This window comes from Podarcis gaigeae, assembly GCF_964106915.1.
Source record: "Podarcis gaigeae genome assembly, chromosome: 14".
In the NCBI taxonomy this organism is placed as follows: Eukaryota; Metazoa; Chordata; class Lepidosauria; order Squamata; family Lacertidae; genus Podarcis; species Podarcis gaigeae.
The window spans coordinates 6992153-7005771 of NC_139690.1; the positions used below are offsets into that span (position 1 = coordinate 6992153).

At 47.7% G+C, this 13619-nt stretch overlaps 1 protein-coding gene across 1 annotated transcript in view; it reads left to right on the forward strand.

The window, feature by feature from the left end:
- Positions 1 to 10529: 10529 nt before the first annotated feature.
- WDR72 (WD repeat domain 72) overlaps positions 10530 to 13619 on the forward strand; it is a 73192-nt gene continuing 70102 nt past the window's right edge. The window contains exon 1 of the mRNA XM_083712983.1: positions 10530 to 10629. The gene's annotated coding sequence lies outside the window, so the exon portion shown is untranslated. The remainder of the gene's footprint in view (positions 10630 to 13619) is intronic.

Below are 13619 nucleotides of genomic sequence, written 5' to 3' on the forward strand. Positions count from 1 at the left end.
ACTTTCAGTGATTTCCTTACGATTACCCAGCAAGGCATTTAGGGGGAATTCGCATCTGCTTTGTGCTTTGTCATCTCGCAATCTCTCTCCCTGCTCCTCCCCTGGGAAGAAGATGTTTACTCCCGTCTGCATGGGGACCGACTGGAGAGCCAGGTAAAGCAGCCGTGCTAAGGAAGCAAAGAGGCTGGCGGAGGCAGCAGTTCTGCAAGGCTGGAAGTGAGGACCAGCATCATGAATGAAGAAGCAATCTCTGTGTTGTTGTTTTTTAAAAAGATACCCACTATTGCCAAATTCTGAGGTGGGGGACGGGACCAGAAATCATTTGTGGGGGGAGGTGCAGTCTTGTGTTACCATCTCTGCATTGAAATACTCGTGTACAGAAATGATGTAATCCCCAAGACCATTCTGCAGAGATTGGGAAGGGATGGGTTTTTTTGTCATTTTTAAAAATTAGTTTTCCAATATATCACCCCCTCAAAATAGCCAAATGATAACAACAACAATTAATTCCCAAATTATACCATTATCAAAATGCCAATCAACTTCCACTTAATACATTTTCGTTAAAGTAACTCCCCGCGTGGTAGATTGGGTGCATTTCCGATCTTATATCACTGTGTTCCGTAATCTTAATTAATATCATTTACATTTCAGTTATAATAATAATCCCTTAGTCAACAGCTACATAATTAATGATTTCCATTCATGATGTTATAATATATAAATTTAAAAAGCTTCAAGTGAGGAACTCAAACTATTATCTTTCTTCTGCCCTGCATGTGAAAGCTGTTATGTCCATGGAGATTCCTTCTGTCCGTATATGTTGTCGCCTCTTTCACTTCCCAGTTGTTGTTTTCTCCCATAGTGATGTGGGCCAGAACTGAATCTTGAAGTTTCTCAGAGGTCTTATCTCTCCATCCCTTGCTTTGATGTCTCGGAGCAGGCAACTGTCAGCTGAAAACCATTCTATCTCACTAGTAAAACATGTCACAGATCTTCATCATTTTTCTCTCAGCCTAGGAAAAGGTGGGCAATTTTCAAATGTGCTAAAGATTTAATACTCCTTTCCAACTCCCAGAACTTTTGCAGCATTCTTATCACAGCCCCATAATTCTTTTCCTTTCAGCTAGAGATTTATGGCCCAATTAAATTTTATCTTAGATTACATTCCGTCAGTAGCACAAACAAATCTCAGAGCCAGCGTGGTGTAGTGGTTAAGAGCGGTAGACTCGTAATCTGGGGAACCGGGTTCGAGTCTCCGCTCCTCCACATGCAGCTGCTGGGTGACCTTGGACCAGTCACACTTCTCTGAAATCTCTCAGCCCCACTCACCTCACAGAGTGTTTGTTGTGGGGGAGGAAGGGAAAGGAGAATGTGAGCCGCTTTGAGACTCCTTCGGGTAGTGATAAAGCGGGATATCAAATCCAAACTCTTCTTCTTCTTCTCTTTTTCCTTGTCTGTTGTTTTTAAACAGAGGTGAGGGGAATTACTCTATCTTTCCAGCACAGTAATACTTGAGCTTCCCCACCCCCTCCTTTCTTCATTTCAAATCACACATAGTTTCCATTTTTGCTTGTTAATATCAATATTATTCAAATGTCCCTTCCTCACTTGTAAATATCTTTTTATCTTCTGTTCTGGAGAGGGTTGCTGAATCATAAATACATAAAAGAAACTTAGAATAAACAAACTGTGGCTTCCCTCTCCCCAGTGGATCACACTGAAGAAAATCTTATCTCAATTCAAACCTTTGATCCATGTAACTGATATGTTCCACAGTATGTTGTTGTCAGGGAACTGCCATCGGAGCCAGAGGAAGAGGGAGGGCTCCAGAGGGATTCCGGAGAGTGTCCCGAGAGGGAGAGAAGCAGCCCATCTTCTGGGGAAGGAAATCAGCGTAGCACCAGTGGAGAAGGGGGCAGATGCGGGAATCGGTGAGGTGGCTCCATGACTCCTCGCCGGAGACCAGCGGGGAGAGCACGGGTCCTCCGCTGCCCACACCCTCCCTGCGCAGAAGGCTTCCACGCAGGGAGAGTAGGCGGAGACTAGGCGTCAAAGAGCTTCTTTGCTGGAAGAAGTTCAAGAAACGCCCACTGATGGATTCTGCCAGCGATTGAGACAGCCACAGGTGAGTGGCTGTCCAGACAGAAAGAGTTCACCCAGGTAACCCAGCCAGGTGTGGCGCCGATTTATGCACGAGCAACCCCTAGAACCATTACAGTCGTTGCAACCATTTCCCATCACATGCTGCTACCTTAAAGTCAATTAAAAATCAAATTAAACGGAGAACCGCTGCTTCTTAATCTTAATCTTAATCTTAATCTTAATCTTAATCTTCTTCATTCTTAAGGAGGGTTTTCGCCAGACGAAGTGCTTTTGCACTCAGCGCCTTCCTGCCTCCCACATTCCATGCCAGAATGAAAGCCAGGTACCGAGACGAACTGTGAGTGAAGCCCATTCCCCCCATCCCTGGGGGGGGGGAATTTGTGAGGATGATTTACCCTCTGTCATCCTTGTTTTTCATTCCCCGACGATCCCCCACTATCATGGGGGCTGCCTCCATTAAGGCAGGCAGGACTGGAAGCTTGGGAAAGGATGGGTTTGGACCAGGGGTTGTATCCCATACCTTCCAACATTCCTTAGATGAAAGTAGGGACATTTCTCACTCCCTGCCCAAATGGGCCCTACTCAACCCCCCCATGCCCACCCCTGAGTACTTGCTGTCAGAAGAAGGGTGAGTGCCCCCAGGGCGAGTGCCCCCAGCACTATAAGAACAGGACCCAGCACCCACCCACACCATTCCATCCAAAGAAAACTCCTTAATCCTGATTTTATTTTATTTTATTCTTTGGTAGATTTACAAAAAGAAAAACACACACCAATAAATAAATTTTAGAAAGTGGCAGGATTAGACACGGATACACAAAGCTTTTTTAAAAAACAAAACAAAACCAAGATTCCTTCCGTTCCGTTCTGCTCCACTCTCTCTTTCTTTCCACCCAGCGGCTCTGCCCTCTGCCTGCCCCTTAGAGCCAGTGCATCATGTGGGGCTGGGTCTTGGTGGTGGCAGCCTCTCCACCTCCTTGCCCACTCTCCAGTAGCCACTACACACTGCCCAAGGGAGGAGCCCAGCAGTGGTGGCCATGGAGAGGCCATGGAGGGGGAACCAGATGTTGCCTTGCACCTGCTGCCACCCGGGACAAACACCAGCTCCTCTTCCTCCCCAAGCTTGGTGGTGGCAGCATTGGCGGGGGAAATAGGGACATTCTGGGATCAAATCAGAAGCCAGGATGGCTGTTGTAATTCTGGGACTGTCCCTGGAAAATAGGGACGCTTGGAGGGTATGGATCCTTAGATAGGGTTGTGTGTCAGACCCCCCTAAAGATGTTCCATTTTTCGAATATTTGTAATAAGGTTCCCACCAGTGTCTATCACAAAAGCGATTTCATTCCTACTTTCTGCTTGATCAAACTGGGCCAGAGGTTGGATGTCCACTTCCTTGTTCAAAAGTTTCATCTTGGCAGGTTACCAAATTACCTGGTTCTCTGCCAGAGATGGCAATTGAATTCTTATCTCTCTTCTGTGGACATGGATCACAACTGCAAGACCGAGATAAGATAAGGACGGCAGGCGCCAGCCATTACCTTTGTGGTTTAACTTTGGAATCTTCATACTCTTGCGGCAAAGTCTTTTAAAATATTGCCCTGAAGGTATTTGGAGGATTCTTAACATGGCAGATGAACATAAAGTTGCCACCTGGCTTTGTATTTTTGTCCGAAGGATCTTAGAGAAGCCTTCAAGGCCTGCAGGGACTTTATTTGCTTATTTCACAAGAATTATATACTGCCTGATTGAAATAGTAAAACAGCAAAGCAGTTTACAAGACTTGATTGCCCCTTTCTATCTGGTTAAGGTGACCACAGTGAAGTTGTGATGAGAAATTGAGGTAGCAAGGAAATTGAACCAAGGAGTTGATTATATGCTCCAAAAGAAATATATTTTATCAGCACAGGAGCTGGAGCCCCAGACAGAAGCTGCCAGGCCCTTTCTAAGATTTTTTTGGCAGACACGAAAGCTGGCTGCCACACTCAATGCGACCCAAGAGGCAAAATCCTCCTCCCTCTTTGGCTCCCACAAGTCCAACTCTCCACTTCCCAGTTTCTTTTCTCCACCCATCTCTGAAATTAGTACTAAGGTTCCAAACTTTTGCTTTCTGCTGCCTGGGATGAATCTCCTTGAATTAATTGTCTCCTGTAGAGCTAGGAACGAAATCCCCACTGACAGTGAAATGAACCACTTGTCAGAGGCATGAGACAAAACCCAGCCTGTGATTGGCATTTCTGGAAATCCCTGAGCCACCCGAGGCCTGACAATGTGCCCTCTTAACTTAGCAGCTAGAAATGACATTTCAGCCAAAAAAGCATGGGGGGAGCACCCACCCCACTTTCACAATCTTTCGTGCATCAGATTCAGGGCACAGAAATTTATAGATATGTGTTTCTTTTGGACTGAGAGACATGGGTTGTTGTTGTTGTTTTGCTCTTTTTGCAATTTTTTTGCAAAATCTCAGAAAAGAAAAGAGGAAAAAAAGAAAAGTTTCTGAGCTATTTTTAAGGAAAATTGCAAAAATCTACACATCCAACACAGGCGAATCTCAGCTATGTCCGGGAATTTTGGACATACGGCAACCCTTACAAAGGGACTTTTGCCCAAGGGGTCTCCACAACCAGCCATCTCCCTCTTTTTGTGGGTCTCATAGGAGCAGCCACCAGAGCCCCCTCCCCTCCCCAGTGCTATTTTCCTAGAAAAAAGAGTTGCCTGAACTCACCATGAACATCTCTCTTGTTCTGTTAGAATGGCAATGGTGCCAACCTGAGAGGTGCCGGAACTGAGTTCCTCTGAGTTCCAGCTGGAGAAAGACCATGAGCTCTTGTGTAATGGAATTTTAAGGTCATATATATATAATAAATGTTCATAAATGTATCAATGTCTGGAGCAGCACAGGAAGACCTTCCTGAAACCATTTTGACTCCCTGAAACCATTTTGACTCCCAAACTGACCAAATGTTTTCTCTGCAAGGAGGGAGGGGGTGAGAGAACTTTCCCATTGTCTCAGGAAGTGGGTAATCACCAGGCAATCAGATAAGGCAGTATCAGAAAACCTGCAAGACAGGAAAAACAGCAACACTCAAATTTTTGCTGTAGACCACCTTTTCCGTGATGTAGGTATGATGTTTGTGGGGGGTGGTCTTGGGTTACACGCCTTCTGTGATGTATGTATGATTTATGGAGGGGTGGTCTTGAGCTCCAGGGCAGGGAATTTAAAATGTCTATATAAGGGCAGGCATGGCTTGGTTCAGGGTCCTCCTCCTTTCCTGCGTGTGAGGGGAGCACCCTGTTGCAACAGATCAATAAAGATCAGGCTTACTAGCTGCTTTGCTTCTCAATATTCTCTGGTTGGCCTCTGTTATTTTCTCCTACCAATAGGGAACCCACGTAAGGACTCTATACAGGCTCTTGGATACCCCGTAAGGGAAGAAGGGCAGATTTTGTTTTACAACACTTGCAACCTGGCTGGGAATCCTGGGGGCAGTGCTTGTGGCACTCCACTGCCCCTGGCTGACCCTCCTGCCTGGGTCTGTCCCTCCACCCACTCTGGGAACCTCCACACCTCTTTTTCCACCAACTGGCCATTAATGCAATGCTGGCAGCCGAGGTGAACTTGGGCTGTGCCACCAAAGATTCCCTCTTGGGAATATGAAAAAATGAAAAGCATCAAGTGGAGGCGTTGAAATGCCCCCCCCAAAGGGTAAGGGGAGCGTATGAGAGGTTCTGGGATGGCAGCTGATCCGCTTCCTGCCTGACCTCGAGGAGGCAGTTGATGGACCATGCAAAGCAATCCTTGCTGGCTTGTCTGTGACATCAGTTGGACAGAGGAGCCATCATTGCTTCTTTATACACAAGAACCAAAGAAAGCTCCTCACAACTGAACACTGTGTGGAAAGCATCCTGCGCATCCTTCATCAGCCAGCGGTTTGGCAGTCTACCATGCCCTGAGTCAAAATAAGCGGTTGCTTCATGGCTGCCATCATAAAACAGGATGCAAATTGCCTCATCAACTTCTTCAGAAGTTTCTTTCTTCCTCTCCCTCTGCCCGCTTCTCCCAACCCCCTCACTCCTGTTGTTTGGCATCCAGGGAGCCCTTTAATCAGCCCCTCATCTTTCCGGAATGGACTCAGCCTCAAGGAGCTTACCTGGCAGGTCTCTGCTTTGAATGCTGTGCTCAGCACCCTCGAGTCACAAAGAACAGGGAGACAAAGGCAGTTGAACATGTCCAGGTTTTTTTTTTGTTGTTGTCCTGATCCAAGTGGCAGCCTGATAAATGGATAATGTAGTAAAGCTGGGGGGGGGGGGGACAGGACACCCAATATAAAATCACATAGTACCCAACTGTGGATGTCCTGAAATGCATTGTGTAAACAAGTTTTTAAAATTATTATTGAAACGGATGTGTGTGTGTGTGGTGATTTTGCTGGGCGCCATCACCACACCCCCTACTTCTGTTGGGGAGGTGCTCCTTGGTGGAGCCCTGGTGGGGTGGGGTGTGATACACCCTTCTTTTTTAAACAACAACAACAACCCCACAATGATAACCCATTGTTGTGTGCAAGTCTGGCATATTGAAAAAATTGTATCTCAAAAATTAAAAACTTGGCCACAGACACAGGTAAGCACATACCTGCCGACATGCCTCAGGTTCCTAGAACATTGGAGGGGGAGGTTCTAACTGAGGGGAGGGGTCCCCAACCCACAGTGTAAAGACACCCCATCCTAAGCAATGCCTGCTGGAACACTGAGATCACTCAATGAAAAATGCTCATTTGATAAGAGCTCAGTTGAAAGTGCTCGTGTGTGGATGCACATGCACAAAAGCGCATATGGGTGGCGGGGGGGTGGGGGGGGAGGCTCAGATCTTTGTGACCCACAGACATAATGAACCCCAGTGCTGAATTCCTCTGGCAAACAGAATCATGTCTCCCCAACTGAGCCCTCGAAAGGTGATGTCAGAGTGACCTCTGGTGGACCTGCAGAGAATTGGGCTTTCCAGAAGAAAACAGGAAAACAGGTTTAGTGAAGAAAACAAAGAGCTGCAATACAAATAATGCACAAACTCCCCGCATTCCTGCAAAAGAAATCTGTTTGCCAGAATGCTAAATGCAAATACATAGCTGGACACAATCCCAAATCGTATTCAGAGTAGGCCCATTGCAAAGAATGGGCTAAGTTATGCGACCCTCGAGCCAAGGAGATAAATAACTATACAACCTTTAGAAGACATCTGAAGGCTGTCCTGTATAGGGAAGTTTTTTTTAATGTTTAATGTTTTATTATGTTTTTATATATGTCAGAAGCTGCCCAGAGTGGCTGGGGCAGCCCAGTCAGATGGCCGGGCTATTATTATTATTATTATTAATAATAATAATAATCACCATCAACATCATTGTTATGGAATAGTATAGGTAAAGGGACCCCTGACCGTTAAGTCCAGTCACTGATGACTTTGGGGTTGCAGCATTCATCTTGCTTTATTGGCCAAGGGAGCCAGCATACAGCTTCTGGGTCATGTGGCCAGCATGACTAAGCCGCTTCTGGCGAACCAGAGCAGCACATGGAAACACCGTTTGCCTTCCCGCCGGAATGGTACCTATTTATCTACTTGCACTTTGACGTGCTTTCGAACTGCTAGGTTGGCAGGAGCAGGGACCGAGCAACGGGAGCTCACCCCGTCGCAGGGATTCGAACCGCCGACCTTCTGATCGGCAAGCCCAAGGCTCAGTGGTTTAGACCACAGCTGCCCCTATTTGCATCGGGAAAATGTTGGAGGGTATGTTAAAGAGGGCACTGATGCCAATGGTCCACTTTGAATATGACACAGGGCCCCTCCAGGCACCCCTTGTTCTTCATGACGATTTGTGTTCAGTAGGGTATTGGGGAGGACTCACTGCCAATACTGTTTGAGCCTGGAAAAGGTTCTGGAAGGACAAACTGATCCATTTCCAGTTGGTGCATGCCTGGTAGCTTCCTGGCAGGAAAGGAGGGAGGGAGAGGGAGATTCTGGCAGGGTCAAGGCTGGGCTCCTATTCTGAGTATTCACTGCAAAATGGCACATGCCGTTTCTCCATAGCTGTCAACCTTCCCCTTTTTTGCGGGAAATTCCCTTATTCCAGCGCTGTTTCCTGCTGCTTCCTGCTGCTATCCCAGACTGTTAGATATCCCGTGGACTGTCCCTGGGACAGGTGATGCTGCTGATTTTTGATTTTTGATATTTTTGAGGCTGCTGATCCCTTATTTTCAAACCTGAAAGTTGACAGCTATGCGTTTCACGCTTCGCATTGCAAGGCACAGGCTGGCCGTGATGATGAGGAGAGATGCACCCACCCCCACCATTTGCCTTGTCACCATTTGTGAAATTCTATCTATTATCACAAACAACAATGAGGGTTTATGCCCTGGAGGGTTTCCAGGGCGAGAGTTGGGGAGCAGGCCTCCCATTTATGTTTCCAAAACAAGGTAGAATGTTGATACAAAAGGGGGGATTTTTCATCAATACTCCATCACATTCTGCAAAAGATGACACAATAAATCCTTTGCCCTTGACATGTCTTCCCTGAAGGAATCTGAGCTGTTTTGTCTTTCAGTAGTGTTGACATCTGTCAACAAGGTTGTTAACCACTAATTAGCCGTCTGCAGCCCAAGAAGCTACTCCCCCCCCCGCCCAACTTGTGGGTGAGGCAAAAGTGAGCCAGCGAGGGAACCTTTAGTAGAGCTCCTCAAGGTTTGACAAAGAGCACTGGGCAAAGTCATACCCCCTCAGCCCTCCACAAATTGCCTACTGTTCAAATATGGAGCTCATCACAAAACGGACCTCCTTTTCAGACGCTTGGAAAGTAGAGAAGTCTGCTTCATTTGAAAAGCTTCCAGGATGCACAAAAGTAGCAGGAACAGCCAAAGCAGGTGCAGGGAAACATACCCCATTGCACAAACATGCGCAAGAGGCCCAACAGCTGATTTTAAGAGGTTTATGGAAGGTTTAAACAGGCAATAAAGCAAAGGCACATGAAATAAATAAATAGCTCAGTTCTATCTGTCCTGACACAGCTACTTCACAAAGAGACTTCTGATCTCCTCGTGAATTGCGTGTTCAGAAAGACATTGAGGGGAGACAGGGAGTTGGCAACATGTCAGCTTTTAAGGGCCCCTGAACCCGTCAAGCTCCGATTGACAGGTGGATCTGTCTAGCCAGTAGAATGAAGGCCAAGGAAGGTGCTGTCAGTGGTCCATTAAGGCAAATGTGTGCTGCCCCACCAGCCTTAACCTGCCCTCGGCCAGCCCCCAACTATGTGCCTTCTTGCTTGTGCCAAGTCCAGGGGGTGGTCCTGGCTGCCAGCTTCCTCCTCCTCCTCCCTGTAGAACTCAGAGGATGAGGGCAAAATGAGAGCCAGTTGGCTCTGTCCGCCATTGACTCTGCCTCCATCAACTGTTGGTCTCCCTGCCTTCTGCCCACCAGTCACTGCTGGGTGCTGTTGGCCCCTAGGGAAGTGGAAACTGAGGCTGTTGAAGTATTCCTGGCTGCTGGATTTCCTCCCCTCCCCTCCTGAAGGGCAAAGTTCCCACAGAGTGACTACAGGAAACTTGGTGGAACTCCATGGCCTGTCTCCTCTGGGAAGCTGAGGGACTTGGAGGTGTTTAACTGCAGGTGTCTCAGGCCAGAAGGTAGCTGAGAAGAAGAGGTGGCCCAGGATACAATATATTGTGAGACATTTGAGCAGCCCTTCAAATATTGCTGGTGGCCAGCATGGCCAATGGTCAGGGAGGGTGGTGGTGGTGGGCCCATGGTGGTGGACCCCATGGTATCTAGAGGGAACCCAGTTGGGAGGGGAGCATGTGGCAGGGGCAGAAGGGCACCAGCTGGGGTGAGAAGAATCTGACTTCCCCCTGTGATGTAATAGATGATATTACATGTAATTGATGGTCATTGGCCGGGGGTTTGCCACCATTCCAACTAAACTTCACCTTTTCCAGAATCTGCTTCTCTTCACCCCAGTAAGGAACTGAACTCTGGCTGAAAAAGGAAGGCACCTCCATGCTGCTTCATTTGTCAGAATTAAATGCACCAGTCCTGAAGCCCTGTCTTTCGTCTTAGGAAAGAGAGATCATGCACAGTCATCTTGTGGTAGTGGGGGCCAGGATGCACCCACCTTCCTGGCAGTGCCAAATCTCCAAAGCAGGCTCAGCTATTCCACTGCAGCTCCAGGGAGAAGCTCAGGGCTGGGAGAGGCAAGCCCAGTTCCGGCCAGCTGGGACTGCTGGCCCAGAAGGTGCCCAACCCTCAGCCAAGGTCAGTCTCTGTCAGAGCAGGCAAGGGGGGGAGGGAACGTCTTCTGGGCTCAGCCAGCAGCAGCAGGTGGAGACCCAGAGAGAGCTCCTCCTCCTGTGAACTGAGAAGAGCTCTAAGAGCAGCAGGCTCCCCACAGGCGGGCTGGACCCATTTCCCAGCACCTGGCTGAGGAGAGGGAAGAGACTGGATAGGAGCACATGTCCCCAGCCCCGTGAAGAGCCTCGATGCTGGTGAGTTGGGGTTGCAGAACCCAGTCCTGGGAAAGAGTCAGGATCCCCCCTCCCTCCCTCTGTGTCCCCCTGCCCCACAAAGCCTCCTTGGCTCTGGGTCAGCATCAGCCCAGGGGAGTCAACAGAAAGGGGGTCCCATCTGCGCACTGAGGGACTCACAGCCCACCTGATACCAACTGCCATGAGCTCTCCTCTCTTTCGCTCTCAGTGGCTGGCAAGGAGGCTGTGCTAGTGTTGGGGCAGGGGACTCCAGTGTGGGTTCAGTGGAGGGATTTGTGCAGGCCCCTACCTGCCCCCTGGGCCCTCCCCTCCCTGGATCTTTGGGGTGGGCAGGGGCAGGCTCTGGAGAGCCTCCTTGCAGGGCCAAATTCAGGTTTGCCTTTCCTTGGAAACTTAGTGCCAGAAAGCTGACACCCCACCCCATCTCAGTTTCTGGCACTATTCTAATATTCATCTAGTGGGTGGATTTTCCCCCTAAATTGATTTTTGAATTCTGAATTTATTGTTATTCACGTTTTATACTGTCTTTTATGCTGTTTTTTGTTGTATCAATTAAGTGTTTTAAATTTAGGCAACCTGAGCCCGGTTTTCTGAACTGGGAAGGCCAGGGTATAAATAATAATAATAATAATAATAATAATAATAATAATAATAATAATAATAATAAATGATGATGATGATGATCATCATCATCATCATCCACCTGATTACAGAGGAGGTTGTATAGCTGCATCCTTTGTTTTGGGAGGGGGCTCCAGATGCTCTATCTGTCAGTACCCACCTGGGCATAAATAAAAAGGCCTTCGTCTCTGGGTCCTCCTTCTAATTCCATGCTGGTGTCATGGAGGGGCTGTGTTGGCAAGAGGTGACAGGCAGGCATTTTCATTTTGGGATTCCCTTCTAAAAAAGGAGAGGTTCTGAGGCTTGGAGCTGCCTGCAAGCCCCATCCGTCCCTCAGTCCCAGACACAAAAAAGCACTCTGCATATCTAAAGAGGCACTCTGTTCTCTGGGATTACTGTTAAACCTCTGGCTTTCAAACTGTTCTTTGGGGGTGGGGAGGCAGGGAGGTTGCGGGCTTGTAGTGTGTGGTTCAAATGACATTCCAGCCCTTTCCCTCTCTTTCCTCCCTGTAGGCAGCAGCCCTGCATTAATATGCCTTGCAAAGCCCATTAGTCATCCTTGCTGAGTGTTTACCCTAAACAGTGGCTGCCTAACAGGAAGAAGGAAGGGGGGGGGGGTGAGAGAGAATGCAGCTCAGTCCCAAATGGAGAAGAATAAGGAGCAGGCAGAAAACTTGGGCCATGAGAATTGCCAGATCAAAACAGTTGAGTTTTGATGATTTGGGGATTCAGTTTCCCCTCCCCTGCTGGACAGATCCACAAGGTTGTGCGTGTGTGCATTTCAGAAGTGTGGCCCAGGCTTTGCTTCCTGCTCTCCCTTCCTGATGGACCATAAATGCTGCTCTTGTGTACTGTTTCAACATGACCGGATGCTTCTGAGGAGCAGGAACCAAAACATGGCCTGTGAGATCTGCTTGGCAGTGTTGGGTGTAAAGAGAGTTCAAGGTCACAGGAAGGCTCCTTCTGGCACCTCTGCTTGACAACTGGGAGCATTTGGGGGTCTTCTCACTGGGTTGACTTGCTTCAGACCCCTTTGCTTTGATTATAGCCCATTTTGTCCATTTGGGGTGCAGATATTGCTGAACTTCAGCTCTCCTCAGCAACCAGCATGGCCAGTGCTCAGGGAAGGATTCCAACAACCTCTGATCAGTCCCAGGATCCCTAAACTTGTGTACTGTTGAAGCCTGTGGAAATTCGAGGTCCCATCTGATAGTTTAAGCATTTGAGAGAACATTATTTTTCCTTTATGAGCTTTTTCTTTAAAAATTCAACATTTATGAATCATCATGGGGGAAGCACGGTTAAACAGCTGGACCTTTTTGAATCATTTACCGGAATTCATCATGTTCAACTTGAGGCATAGCTCAGTTGGTAGAGGATGAGACTCTTAATCTCAGGGTCTGGGGTTTGATCCCCATGTTGGGTGAAAGATTCCTGCATTGCACGGGGTTGGACTAGATGATCCCTGTGATCCCTTCAAACTCTATTTATTCTATGATCTTTCACCTTTTTCTAAAGCATTTTGTGTGCAAAGAGGTCTTGTAACAATAGCAAAACTTTGCATGTAGCCATGTGTGGGCTGTATGTATCAGCCACAGTTGAATTATATGGCGAGAGAGAGCCTGGTGTGTGTGTGTGTGTGTGTGTGTGAGAGAGAGAGAGAGAGGGGGGGGATTTTGGTAGTGCCTTCCTGCAGGCTTGTAGAAGATGTGTTCAGAGACTCTTCTTCTCTTTTCACTGCCCTGCTCCCCAGTTTAGAAGCAACATAAACTATTTTAATTAATATTGTGTCACCAAAAGGGCTTGAGATGGCCAATTGAATTCTACCAAGATATAGTATTTTGATGAAAACATATCTTTATTGATTGTTGAAGATGAAAATCATTCTTAAAATGCAATCCAGAGAAAAATCATATCCCCCCGAGAAAATTCCTGAGTGGCAGGCCAAGATTAACATCATAAAATTGAATTTGTGCTTCAAACCTTTGATGTAATCAGCAGCTGGAGGATGGTCTTGCCCTCGCGGTGCTCCTTCTGATGGTGGGGAATTATGGAGGGGAATGAAATAAGTGTTTCTGGTGCCACTCATCCTAGAAATACAAACAAGATATTACTGGCGGACCCTGGCTGGTTGAAATAGCCTATATTGATCCCTGGATCCAGCTCACTGTGAGAGAGTGAGGGTGGGGGGAAACGGCACCCATGGATGGCCTGGAGGTGGGGGAGGGAGATGACTGTCACTCAGCAGGGACTCCTCTGGCCAATCAAAAGGCAGCCATTGCAGGGCCCCAGGAGCCCAGCAGGTTGGAGCTTTGGGCAGAATCCGAGGAGGTCAAGAGCTCTTGCACATGAAACAGAGACGGATTTAG